General features: G+C 44.3%; 1 pseudogene across 1 annotated transcript; it reads right to left on the bottom strand.

The window, feature by feature from the left end:
* Positions 1-1,699: 1,699 nt before the first annotated feature.
* LOC308043268 (cytochrome P450 2J2-like) lies at positions 1,700-6,257 on the bottom strand (annotated as a pseudogene). The gene is made up of 9 exons: positions 6,069-6,257; positions 5,326-5,488; positions 5,023-5,172; positions 4,631-4,791; positions 4,039-4,215; positions 3,642-3,777; positions 3,239-3,426; positions 2,615-2,753; positions 1,700-1,889 (listed from the first exon to the last, which is right to left on the bottom strand). The product of its transcript is annotated as a cytochrome P450 2J2-like (transcript).
* Between the last annotated feature and the right edge of the window lie 6,818 nt (positions 6,258-13,075).

The raw sequence follows: 13,075 nt of genomic DNA on the forward strand, positions 1-13,075 counted from the left end.
TCCAATATAAAACTTGTTTGATAGTTGCAAGAAATGCATGCTCTGTATGAAGCTGTTGAGGTTTTTTTGCGTGTGTGCTTTCTGGCTTATGGTGCCTGAAACCGCTTCTTGCGCGACCATTCAGTGCTGAGCGCACGGCAGTGCTGTGTTAGTGTGCTGCCCAGCGCCATCCTGCTGCTGATTGTGAAGTACCAGCAAGATGGAGAGCACCTCTGCACCGATCCTTACAGTTTTCTGTATGGTATCCGTGGTATTCTTTTCAATGAAGCTGCCAGTTTCTCTCCATATCACGTCGTCTACTTTTTACAGTGGTTTCTCTTTCAAAAATTTGTCTGTTTATTATAGAGGACTTTGCCATTTCATAACTGTCATTCACTAAAGCATCTGTATGCTTATGTAAATTACATTCTAAAATTTCTAAATGCTCAACCTTTTTCATAAATTAATTTGGTGATGTACAGCTGTCTTGCTTCAGTTCTTCCCAGCTGGACAGGTCTGACAATGTTGATGCTGTTTTATCTGCACCAGGTGGCTACCCTCCAGGATGAAAGAAGCAGCTTGGTGTCAGAAACTGAGATTATGAAGGACAGGCCAGAGCACTTAGATGACTCTCATGATGATCCAAATACTGCAGTGGCAAAGTAGTGTTTTCATGCACAGCTGGAGCTGGAACTGCAAGAAGAAATCTGAGGTATGAAATGATTTCTCTCAGAAATCCCTCACTTGTCATGTCCAATCCATCCTGAGAATTGATCAGGGCTGTGCTGTGCCGGGGGTTCCTGCAGCCGGCCCCGGTCCCGCTGCCGGGAGCTGCAGCTCCCCGTGCTCAGGGGCCTTGCCGGGGTCCCACGGTGCAACTGTTACTGAGTGGATGCATTTACTGGTGTGAACCATCGGTTGTGAATCCTGGGACTGTTTCACCTTGCATGTGATCCATTAAAATGATCAAAATTTGCTGCTGGTATTTTCCCAGGGACCCTTTTCTTCACCAGGCCGTTGAGTGCAGCAGGCCCAGCCGTGCACTGTGTTGCTGGAGCTCACCCCTCTGCCCCCCGGGCACACCAGCCACTCGGTGATGTTGGGCAGGTAAATGGGGAGGTTTTAGCAAGTTCTAATGGCAGTACCTAAAACTTCTACAGCCACAAGTACAGATGATTTATTGAGGGGTCTATCAGAGTGGCGAGCACTGTGCTCCATGGGGGTGTCACAGTGTTGTTGCTGTGCCATGCCAGGACCCGGGGCAGGGCAGAAGGCTACAGCCAGTGCTGGAAATAGCCTGTACTGGTTTTCACTTTGAAGAATGCTTCATGACAAAAACATTTGGATAAAAATTTATTGAGGCACTTGAAACAGACATGTTGGAGTGACTTCTTCTTATGGGATTACTAGTCAAGGATAATAAAATCAAAAAACATTAGTAATTAGTACTTAAAGTAGGAAAGGCACAAGCCCCTCCTTCATTTACAGTGCCCTATCACAAGCCTAAAATGCCCTGGCAGATCCCAGGCTGATCACCTTTCCCATGTGATACAGAGTGCAAAGTCTGCTTGTAAAAGAAATTATTTTGTAATTGCTTGGGAAGAAACCAACAAATCCTCCAGCCTCTCCTTGGAGGTGAGAGGTTGTTACCACCACCCAGGGGAGCAGCCGAGGGCTCATTTTCAGCATCTCTAACAAACGATATGCCCTGTGAGGACGGTGGCCAAGGCTTCCCTACCGAGGCACAGCACAGATCTTGTAGGGTTTTGGGCTCAGCGTGATGCCCAGCTTGAACTGGAGGCTGAGTGTGGTGTCCGGTGGCGCCTGGAAGGTGAATTTCTGGAGCAGAGCCGTGAAGAAGAGGAAGAGCTCGGTGCGGGCCAGCAGCTCACCCGGGCAGGAGCGCTTCCCTGCGGAGACAGTCACCCATGGCTTCCTCAGCCTGCGCTGGCTGCCCGGCTGCTTTTGCTGCCACAACAGCCTCTGCCTTCCCTTAGCACCACAGCCCAGGCACGTAACCCTCTTTCCTGGATGAGTTTTGCAACCCCACTGAGCTCCCCAATAACCACATTAACGTTACAGCACGGGCTGCATCCCCAGTTGGAGGACTTTTGAGGGCACATGTGTGTAACCGTATATACAGGCACTGAATCCTCCCCTGCTTGGATAAGCTGCGCTGACACGCATGGTCTGGACATGCACATGCTGGGAGAAGTGGTTTGTTTGAGCTACACCAAAGAGAGGGGACAGAGGAGACAGAGAGGGAGTCAAGAAAGAGAGGTGGTAAATAGCACAAAAAAGAGGGGTAGTAAAAGGAATGTCCTTGGGGAAGCTGTTGTCTGGGTCCCCTGTGATGGCAACAGTGAAGCCTCCAGTGATCTCAGCCATGTGGGAGCAGAAGCCAAGGGCAATGCTCTGCTTGGTGAATGTGTTTCTACGGTCTTTGACATTTTTATTGCCTTTTCTTCATCCTCATCTCTCTTGTGTAGGTGAAGTTGGACAAGAAAGAACTCAGAGTGTGGTTATGGTGTTTTGTGGCCATGTGAGCACTGCTTGAGCAGCACCTCCCAGGGTGAAGTTGGAATTCCCATCCCAGTGCATAAGCTCAGAAGCACCAAATTCCAGCAAATCTTACCTATGGAAAATGGTATAAAGGACTCTCTTCTACAGAACTGACCATCCTTCAGGAAATGTCCAGGGTTGAAACTGTCAGGGGTTTCCCACTCGTTCTTGTCAAACATCAGAGAGGTTAAATTTGCCATCAAAGCAGTGCCCTAAGAGGATAAAAAGAAATGTAAATTGAACTGAGAGCACATGAGGCATTTGAGTCTATTCTCCGTGAAGAACATTCATATTCAAATTCTGCTGCAGTCATTTGTCCAACATCCCTGCATGGGCAGATTTCGTACTTCTTGTATGTTCAGATGTGTGATGTTTACAAACCCACATTTTTCCCTCATCAGCATCACTTTTATCTGCTCTAGTCTTGGGCCCAAGTTCCTGTAAGAGCTGTGAGATGGGATCTGTGCCTCAACGGTGTGTGCACTGGGGGTGTCACCCCACGTTGTTCTGCACCACTCAGTGTGCTGGAGAACATTGTTTGGATGGCAAAAACACATGTTCAATAGTAGTGCCCTGTGGCCAGCGCAGAGTCGCTCCGTCTCTACTCCGTCTGCACAGGATGAACCTGGGCCGGTGAAACGTTCCTGGGGAACAGGGTGTCCCTTTCTTAAGTCTCTTCGCTCATCAGTGGGATTACCTTTGGTATGTAGAAGCCATCCAGAACTGTGTCCTTCATTGCTATTCTTGGGAAGATGAAAGGGGCAATGTTGCCTTTCCTCTACACTTCGTGGATGACGGCGTTGGTGTAGGGCATGTTGCTCCTGTCATCCAGGGCTGGCTGCCGCCCCTGCCCGACGACTGTATCAATCTCTGCTTGCACGCGGGCTGGTGGGAAAGAGCAGGGATCAGACAAGGTACAAGGAAAAAGAAACAAACCAAAACAAAAAAACAACCCATAGTACAACATGGGGTTGTTGCAGTGTGGATACTTCTTTATGTGAGTGCCATGAGAATAACGATTTCTCGCTCAAAAAGAAACTGTCTCACTAATTTGTGAAGGCTAAAAGTAAGGAAAAGTGCTGACCTTTTTATAGTAGTACCTTGAATTTCCGGATACATGGCCATAAACAGCAGAGCCCAGCGGATGGTTGTTGAAGTGGTCTCAGTCCCAGCTAAGAACAAGTCGAGTGCACATGCCACAAGGTTTTCCTCCTGGAAGGTGCCATCACCGTTGTCCTTCACAAAGAGATGTGTTAGTGCTGCATGAGCAGTGAGTGCTGCCCTGACACCAGGCTTAGTCCAAGTCAGCCCCAAGGATTTTGGAAGAACCTGCCGGCTCCCTCCACCTCCATCCTCTAGATGGGTGCCCTGAACCTGATGTCCATCCTAAGCCCATAACTAGCCACAGAGGCAGCTTATATGGGGAATTTGGGCTCTTTTCTCATCCCTCTGGATTTCTAAGTCCCGCTGCAGAGGGGTTTGCTCTGCGGTGCTGACCTTGGCTATCTCCTGCAGGTAGCAGTCGATGAAGTCCCGGCTCTCCGAGGGGTTCCAGTCCTCCTTGTGTTTGTCGATCCTCTCTTTCACAAAACTTCTCATCAACCTCCAGTTTTTAAAAAAGGTTTGGTGTGATCCAGGGAAGAACTTCATTATAGATGGGAAGGAGTTGTACAGCTTTGGAGAGAAGAAGTGAAATTCAAATTGAATAAAGGATGGTAAAGACTCTTCATTTGTTAAACCTGAGGAGCCTGCAGTGCCACACTGACTAAATTGATGGAGTTGGTGGAAATAGTTGATCTGTGATAGAGCCTGACAAGAGATTGGTATTCCTGTCACAGAGAGACTCATGCACTACCTGGCATTACAGCAGGCAGGCTGGCAGTTAATGGGCAGGAAAGGGGATGTTGGGTGAGAGAGATGACAAGAGCATTGCAGAGCTGGAAGAAAAGGGCAGAAATAAATTATGGGAATAGCGAATGACAACCAAGTTTAGTGATGAAAAAGCTACAAGTTTTGGGGCTGACTCCACAGGACAAACTATAGCACTGCAAAAGTCCACTATGTCCATGTTGGTGGCAGGAGGCTGTACCTGGCTCATGACGGTCCCGCTTTTGGTAATGCTCTCATCTATCAGCCGCAGCAATTTTTGGAAGTCCTCATCATGGTATTCAAAGCGATTGCCAAAGGTGACGGAGCAGATGATGTTTGAAACAGCGTTATTGATTTTAAAGTGAGGGTCGAAAGAATTCCCTGCAGAAGACAAAGAGAATGATCAATTTTCCTCGAGTCTTACCAGAAAAGAAGAAGAAAACACAGTTGTCAGAGGTAAAATATTCAACAAATAGGAGTGAAATGAGTGGTCCCTGATGGGCACCCTCCTGCATTCCCAGAATACCTCACCACCCCAGGATCTGGCAGGTTAGCTACGGGCATTCACCAGTCAGTCTGAAGGAAAATCACCTGTAGGGCAGTTGCACTTACCCTGCTCATCCCCAAACGCATCCACGAGGTACCGGCACTCCTCCTGGATGCGCTCCTCCAGGCTCCTCTTCCCCAAGCCGAAGTTTCGCAGGGTGGACAAGGTGAACCTCCTCTGCTGCTTCCACAAGTGCCCGTTAGAAAACAGGAGTCCTGCCACAAACACGACACTCTGACACAAGGCAGATCCCTCCACCAAGGGGGAAAAAGCTCCAGGGCTCTGCCTTACGTGTACCTGTGTTGAACCTCTGCTGGGTCATTGATTTGACTTTACAGCTGAGATCTGTGTCCTAAGAGATAACTCACCCCTGTTGCTGAAGGCCTCCTTGTAAAGGGCCATTTCAGGGCGATCCAGGAAGTTTTCTCCTTGGTTTACAAGAACTTCCTTAACCATCCGCAGCCCATTAACAAACACAAATGATGCCGTGCCCATCTCCAAGCCGAAGATGTCCCCATATTTTTCATTAAGCTGAGAGGGGGATCAAATAAATTTGAGTTACATTTGCCATAAGTGTGTCTGTCAGGATAGCGTTGGCCTGGCATATGACATAAGAGAAAGTAAGGGAAGCTGAGAATAGGAGGCGAGACAGGGTGTTTCTAAAAATGTCTGCTTGTCTCTATATGGTCTGTTTTCTTTCCCCTTTTCCCAAATCACAGATGAGGAGTTGGAGTTTACTGGCCATAAATCAAGCAAAGCTCTGCCAGTTTGATCTTCCAGTCCTGTGTTTTTCCAGCTTTTGTTTCTCTCCCTTCCCAAATACCCTCCCAGTGCCCAGTGAGACCTAGGGGACACCTACAGCTGTGACAGCACCCGTGGTGTCAGGCCTTGCCCTTAGCCCAAGGGATTGCTTCACAGTTGTCCTCTTCTTTATGCCTGGGCAAACTTCATCCGCATTGCTGCCGACTGAGGGCAAATGTCCTGCCCGCCCCGGGGTGACCTCCTGCGAGCCCTCCTGTGCCATAGGGTTCAGGTTAACCCCCTCCCCACACTGCAAAGTTGGCACAGACACAATCCCATCCCTTCCCTACAGTACCCACCACCCCCTTACCTTCTGTACTGTCATCAAGGGATTGCTGAAGTTCATCAGGTACATGTGCCCCACGATGGGGAGATAGAAGGGTTGGGGAGGGAAGTCCTTGGGCTTTCTGTGCTTCATGTAGTTGGCAACGAGCAGGAACATAATGAGGAAGACGAGGAGCACCTGGATGGAGATGCTCTCCCAGAGGAAACGCAGCATGGCTGGATGGTGGGGCTCTGCAGGGACGTGTCCTGAGGCTGGTCAGGGCAGGTTGAGCTCAAGGGGCACCACAGAACCCCAGGGTCAGTGGCGGATGGGCAACGTGCTGGCACAGCTGTGGGCACAGAGACAAGACAGCATGGTTAAGACTCCTGCTTTCCCAGGTTTCATTCAGGGCAGTTTGATTAAGCCCCTTCCAGTTAAAACTCAGCATTTGCTCTGATGGCATTCAAGAAAAAGCAAACATAAACAAAAACATCCCATGTTCTTTTTTTCCCCTCCCACCTCCTACTGCTGCTTTATGAAAGCCCACTGATCCTCATCCTTGCGTAAAGGACAGAAAGGAGCTTTGTGGTGCCAGAATTACTTCCTTTCAGCAGCCTCACTGTGCTGTTCCCATGAGCCCACGGCTTGTCACAAGCCCCGCTCTCTCCTCCCTGTGGTTCTCTCACCACCCGTGTCCCAGCGTTGCCTTCTCTGTGCCTGGGAGGCTCCAGCTGTTCTTAGCTCTCGCGATGTCCCCGTTTATAGAAGTTCTTTTTTTAGCACAAATATCCCCAGACCAAGCCCCAGGTCAGGGAAGAGAGCTGAGATAAGGTTGTGGAAATCTTTCGCAACCCATCTGACTCAAGACTTTCAGTTTTATTGCATCCAGTTTGTGTAGGGAGGAAGTAAACAGCCGTGCAGGGTCTGCAGCCGTTTCCAAGCACCGTCATTTCCTGGTCTGTGCAGACAAGTGCACGCAGAGCAACCTGCTCCTGCCTCTTCTACACCACACAACACATTCAGCAGCCCTGGTCTAGGTTTTTTCCTCCTGGATGTAGCAATGATTATTCTTTGCTGTTTCTCATGCAGGCTGAATACAGTAGCCACTAAAGGGTGCTGAATTTTGCATTAAAAAAAAAATGAAGCAGAATTTTGCCACTTGCTGACAATTGCCCTTCCATGTTGGCAAGACTGAGGCTCTCTGGCCAGCCCAGAAGTAGAACTTCTTAGGCTTATGAGGAGCTTTTTGAAGGCTTGGGGAGCAACTGAATTTGGAAGCATTTTAATTCTTTTTTTAAATTAAGTTGGTAGTGTTAATTAGTTCTATCATATTTGAGGACTTGCCCAAGAACTCTTAACCTAGTACTTTTACTTGTGTAATCAGTCAGGTAACTAAACCACCAGTTAATTGACTTTCGACCTCCAGTGTTTTGCCAGACCAATGTATGGTACTCTTCCTAAAGTGCATAACTTCATTTCTGTAAATAATCTATAGGTCTTTTGCATATACTTTTTTTAATGTTGTCTACTTTAAATTAAATGTAGGCGTATTCAGAGAAAAATCTGGGGTTCCAAGTATGTAATAATTCATAGCCTAATGCTGTCAGCTGGGAAGACAAATATTCATTTCTTGACATTTTTTAATCCTTTCATCCAAGCAAAGGACTGGAGAAGGTCTAGAAATAAAACTGTAATTCCTGAGTAAGAAGAAAAGCTCTTTAATTGGTGACAAACTTACTGTGTACATCTTTGTACTGGAGATCAGTGAGAGCTGTGTTAATGTTCCCATGGTGTGCTTAATGGCAATTAACATGACAGAATGAAGTGTGATATTTATTCAGTGAAGTCCTGTCCTCTGGCTCACTGTGTTTTAACTTGACTAGGGGGTAGCAATAACTACAAGAGATCACAAGTTCATCCAGTAAGATGTACTGCTAACTTGGTTGATTTGCGGAAGGGAAAAAAAAGAAGTAATCTTATTCTAGATTTGGCTTAATATTTTATGAACCATGAGGTGTATTAAGTTTTGATACATTTAAGGGATGCAAGACCATGGTGGTAAATACAATTGGTACTCTGTCGACAATGAATTTACAAATATTTATACTCTAATTTAACCTCCTTTTTCTGTGACTTCTTGTATCTCATGAGCAAGGAAATAATGGCTCCTTCTACAAGTGAAAACAGACAAATGAGAAAGACAACACCTACTGAAGTGGTAGATTACTTTCTGCTTTGTTTCTTACATCTGTTTGCCTGATAGACTTGTAAATGATGATCACAAACTGCTTCTTAATATTGCATTCTCTAGGTTAGGTTGCAGAGGAAGTTTAATCAAGTCCAGTTATACCTTAGTTATAGATCCACTGCCCACCTCATCGTAATGAATCTTAGTTTATTAAGGTGGCTATTAAATCATGATGATTTGTATCAACTGTTAGATAATGTCTGAAACAATGGAAAAAAAAAAACCCCTAATAACTCCCTCCTTTGGGAAGAATTACCCCAAGGGGACAACAGTTCACAATGACTAGAGGAAAACCTGAAGAACTTTGCAGAATCAGAAGGGTTGCGAATATTCAGTATATGGGAAACTCATTTGGATCATAAAGGATATATAATTGTGAAGTGGGAGGCTGTGAAGTTGAATTTGTAGTAGATACAGGGGCTACCCTATCCCTTTTAGATTTTAACCCGAAAATTCCAGGACTGAAGATAGAGTTGTAATACATGGGGTAGCAGGATGGGGAGACAGAATTCTGAGTAAGCTGTTGTTGGTAATAATTGGGAATAAGAGTGTTTGGGACAGGTTCATATTGGCAGAGGACTCCCCAGTGTGCTTATTAGGAAGGGATCTTTTACAGACCCCGGATGTGGAGTTGAGATTGTCACCCAAGGGGATAGATCTCATAATCATGGGAATGCGTGTGATCATGGGAAATTTGAAAGATGAGTTTAAAAATATCAGAAGCATTAAAATCAGTACCTACAAAACTGTGGAGTAAAACTAGCACTGATGCAGGATTGCTGGTTTCAGCTAAACCCATAAACATAAAAACAAAGGGAGGAACCTTGTCAGCTTTGAAACTGTATTCTATCCCTCAAGAGGCAGAGAAAATAATTTAGAAGCAGATAAACTGATAGTTGGCCCAAGGGATTTTGAAAGTATGTCTGTTGCTCTATAATACTCCCTGTGAGAAAGAACAGACTAGATAAAGCTGAGGATCTGGAGTATCGGTTTGTGCAAGATTTACAGGAAATTAAACAGCATGTAGAAACACCACACACAGTGGGACCTAATCTCCGTGTCATATTCTTTCAAATACTGCATTGGGCAAAGTATTTTACTGTGATCTAACTGCTGCTTTTTTAGTATTCTGTTAGAGGGCAGCCAACTCCTATTTGCTTTTCCATGCAAGGGACAACAACTGACCTGGACATGACTCCCACAGGGGTTTGCAGGATCCCCTAAGATTTTTTTGCAAATACTGAAAAATTATTTAAAAGATATAGAATTACAAGGAGAATCTGTTCTTGTACAATATGTAGATGATTTGCTGCTAGTAAGTAAGGATGAAACTGCTTGTATGATAGACATTGTACATCTTTGTACTGCTCTTGCAGAAAAAGGACATCATGCATCTCCATCCAAACTCTAGCTGTGTCAGAAAGAGGTCAGACACCTAAGCTTTAAGGAAAGGGCAATGGATGATAAATCCAGAGAGAGTAGAAGCTATAATTAAGCTCCCATGGGCAATCACAAAGAAACAGTTACAAGGCTTCCTCAGAGCTGTAGGATTTTGTCAAACATGGATTCCTGGATTAGAAGAATTAACAAAACCCCTGACAGAGCCAACAAGAAGGAGAACCTATAAGGTGGCTCCTGAGAGAGAGAAAGCCTTTAGAGCAATAAAACGTCCTCTGGCTTCTGCTCCCACCCTTAGGATCCCAGATTATACAAACCCCTTCAACTTCTATGTGCATGAACACAAAGGGACAGCCAGTGTGGTAGTAATACCAAAATTAGGACCTCACCAGAGACCAGGCACATGATATTCTGCTCAATTAGATCCAGTTGCAGCAGGATCGCCAACCTGTATCAAATCGGTAGCAGCAGCAGCTACAATATTAGAAAGAAGTCATCCCCTCACTTTAGGATACCTGATAACAGTTTCATGTCGGGCATGAAGTGGAAACACTGCTGAAACAGTATGCGACCCAAGCGTTATCTCCACAGTGGGCACACCAGTATGAACTAATCCTTCCAATGGCAGATAATGTAATTTTGAAAAGGTGCGATACTATGAATCCAGAAACCTTAATGCCCTTACCTGATGATGAAGAGCACCAGCAATGTGAGCAGGTGATACTCGTTTCAAGTAAATCATTAACAGATTTAACTGAGGTCCCTTTACGTAACCCAGATCTACTTGTATTTGTAGATGGTTCATCCTACTACCAGCATGGATGATGATGGACTGCATATGCATTAGTCAGCCAAGGACCAGTAACGGAGGCTGATCCTCTCCCATCAAGGATGAGTGCACAAGGTGCAGAGCTGGTGGCCCTGGCATATGCAGCACATCTGGGAAAACAAGTCAACATCTATGCGGACTCTCAGTATGCCTTCAGGGTATGCCATGCAACAGGTATGTTGTGGAAAGAATGAAGATTCTTCCTATCCTCATGAAGGAAAGTATCAAATTGAGAAGAAATAGGGCATAAGTCCAACTTCCCAAACTGTTGTGTTTCATCATCTGGCCGATACAAAGGACACCATGGAAATCAGTGAAGGGAATGCATTAGTTGATGCAGCTACAAAGGCAGCAGCCCAGTGACCCCTGAAGGAATGTACAGTTGCCATTAAAATGATAAAACAGAGCAACTGGCCAGATTTAACTGACCCAAAAAACACGTATGAGAAAGACTGTTCAGCAGAAGAAAAAGAGCAATAGGAATAGTGGGAAGCAAAACAAAATAATGATGGAATATGGACAACTGGGGGAAAACCCATACTGCCAAAGAAATATGTATTTACAGTAGTTACGTGGTTCCATGACAACACCACACAATGCATCGGTATCTACCATCTACCTGATCATTGCATTGGGATTAAATCACAATGGGACTGTACTTTATCCATTAGAACACAGAGTGTGAGCCCAATATAACAATAACAAATGGCAAACTGTTGACATTGATGCTTGTGTGATATGAGAACAGCAGAGATTTATTTGTGAGAGTAACACCATAAAAGCCCAAGACATTTGTCTTGACACTGAACAAGATATTTGTCACTTTGAAATACATCCTGAGGAGACTCCAAGAACTGTACTAATATGTAATGGAAAGGGATGTGTATGTATGAGAACCCTTTGTAATTTCATACTCATAGATAACTTCACTGTAGAAACAAATAATCACTCGAACACTTGTGTTTGTAACTTTACTAACATAACAGGTTGTCATTTCAATTATTCCGCTCCTGTTAGCTGCTACAGTCCAATTATACCTTAGTTACAGATCTACTGTGTTCCCCCATAAGAATGAATCTTACTTTATTAGGGTAGATATTAAATCATGATGATTTGTATCAACTGTTAGATAACATCTGAAACATTCGAGAAAAATCCCCTAATAGCTGTTCATCATGTGGAAGAAATACATTGTGTCACAGAAAGGGTAAATAAGGATGGAGAACACTGTTGGTGGGAAACCCTTCTTGGATGGTCACCAACAGCTTTGGGAATATTTAATATCTGGTACTTCATCCAGTGGCAATCCTGTTGGCTGTGATTGTATTATGCTTGTTACTTGTAATAGCATTATGTGTCAGATTATGGGTGATAATTAAACACCTTGAGAGGCTTCATGAGTTCTATTTGACATTATAAACAGGGATGCTTAAAATAAAAACAAAGAAAAAGGGAGGACTGTTGCAGAAAAAATAAATCAAACTAACTTTTAAAGCCTTTTCTGTTCTTTTAGCTGTATTTTTTTTGTGTGAGTAATCGTTTTAGCATGAGTAGCCAAACTTAGAGTGAGTGGCCAGGCCTGCTGGAATTCCAGGCTGCATACTGTGAGCTTATCCAGTAAGAAACAGAGAAGCCCCCAGACCCACAATTACCACTGGACTGAAAGGATAGCATGTGAAGGATGCGTAACAAGTGAGTATATAGATTGTGAGGGAGTAAAAGCACAAGCCTCTTTTGTCTTGGGGTCCCTCCCCTTGAGAGGTACCCAGTCTGGACAGTTTATTTGCTGTACCTTTATTTTATTCATTAAACTGATTTTTTTTTAAGCACAGACGTCTGATAACTTGCTACAGGAAACCTAGGGATAAGAACATTTCTTGAACAGCTAGACGTGATGATCTGATGTCTAACTTAATAATGACACCATGATATATGAGGTGAGCTTTTTGTTTGTTTTGTATTTTAAAATTTTATTTATTTAAAGCCATAACACTGACTGATGCTTCGCAGCTAAACTACTTGTAAATAAATTCACTTGTAAGGTCTGAGTCTTCCTTGATGATTTCCAAGAGTATAAGAAAGGTAGGTTTTCTGTAGGATTCGGGAAAACATTAACCCAAAAAGCATATTGTCCCTGTTTAAATGCCAGTTAACTAACACATGCTACACACTCTTATGTTTGACAGGTTATTAAAATTAACACAACAGCTTTCACTAGAAAACCTTTAAAGGTACCATCCTCTTAATCCTTTCCCATTTTATGGCTGTTAATGACACTTACTGTTTCAATGAAGTGTTATATTCTCATTTGCTTAAGCTGTGAGCGCCAGTTATTCTCCATATCACGTTTTCTACCTTTATCATAGTTTCAGTTACAAAAATTCGTCTCCTCGTAGAGGGACTTTGCCATTTCATAGTGGTCATATAGTAAAGGATCTCTATGCTTACGGAAATCACATTCTAAAATTTCTGGACACTCAAACTTTTTCAAAACCTAATTTGGTGACGTACAGCTGTCTTGCTTCAGTTCTTCCCAGCTGGACAGGTCTGACAATGTTGATGCTGTTTTATCTGCAC

Source organism: Nesoenas mayeri (genome assembly GCF_963082525.1).
Source record: "Nesoenas mayeri genome assembly, chromosome: 8".
Lineage (NCBI taxonomy): Eukaryota > Metazoa > Chordata > Aves > Columbiformes > Columbidae > Nesoenas > Nesoenas mayeri.